We start from the raw sequence: 1,263 nt of genomic DNA, 5'->3' as shown, positions 1-1,263 counted from the left end.
CATCTCAAGCGTCAGTAGGCAGTGAGAAAAAGGCTGCATTACCACGTTCGGCCACAGCCATGAGTCAATAGGCAGGTGGCGCTGTTTCAAAATGACCCATTGATCTGACACTACTCCTGCGGCCTCATCGTTTACAGTTTTGTCGTCTGCTTACAAACGTTGTCAAAACTCTCTCTCCGTTGTTCAAAAGTCTACACACAATTCCCAAAATGGTACACTCAAAATGCAAAAGTCCTCACATCTCGTTCAAAATGAAACACTGCAGTTAAAATGCCTTAAAATGTCATCAACACATCTAAAAAAAGCGTTTGTGTCAAAAGGCTTTTTTTTATTACAGTAGGCTACATTTGGGAACATCTATCATGTACACACTGTTGTTCTAAATCTAAAGCTCTTTTGTCTTTCTTACAATGTAGATGTTCTACAGTAAAAAATAGGCTGAGAGGGCTGATTCAGGTGTTGTGTAATTAAAATAGGCAGGACTAGGTTATAGCCAAATGATATCAGAGATCCGCCCATTACCTTACCATTTTATGTGTTGTACCTTTCCCTTGCCGAGTGAGTTTGGGAACTGTTACAGATTGGTGGCCAGTATGGGGACTGGAGGATTTAATTGTGATATTTTGGGTTATGTTATACTTTGTGTCTTGCTGTAGAGTAGTGTTGAACGCAGCCAGGGTTTTCTCCTAACAAAAAATAGGAGAAAAAAAAATGGGTGGTTGGGGTGGGGTTGATATGTCACTTGCTAGGGTTACACAGTCATCAGCACACATTTGCACACCAACTTTCAGCACTACATTCCCTTACTTACATTGCATACGCTCCTTTGGGCTGCTTGGCCATTCTTATTACAGTTTTTACTTCTGCCTACACACGTTATCAAAACTATCTTTCCATTTTTCAAAAGTCTACACACAATTCCCAAAACTATACACACAAAATGCAAAAGTTCTCACATCTTCTTCAAAATAAAACACTGCAGTTAATATGCCTTAAAATGTCTTCAACACATTTAAAAGAAAAGCATTTGGATCAAAAGGCTTTTTTTTATAACAGTAGGCTACATTTGGGAATATATATCATGTTCACACTGTTTTAAATCTAAAGCTCTTTTGTCTTTCATAGGCTTATATCTACATTTCATGCAATGTTGATGTTCTACAGTAAAAAAATAGGCTGAGTTGGGTTGGGATTATGGTAGTTTTGAAACTATATATATATATATATATATATACACATATATATATATATATATATATACAC

This window comes from Etheostoma cragini, chromosome 1 (genome assembly GCF_013103735.1).
Source record: "Etheostoma cragini isolate CJK2018 chromosome 1, CSU_Ecrag_1.0, whole genome shotgun sequence".
Lineage (NCBI taxonomy): Eukaryota > Metazoa > Chordata > Actinopteri > Perciformes > Percidae > Etheostoma > Etheostoma cragini.
Note: the sequence above shows the minus strand (reverse complement) of the source record.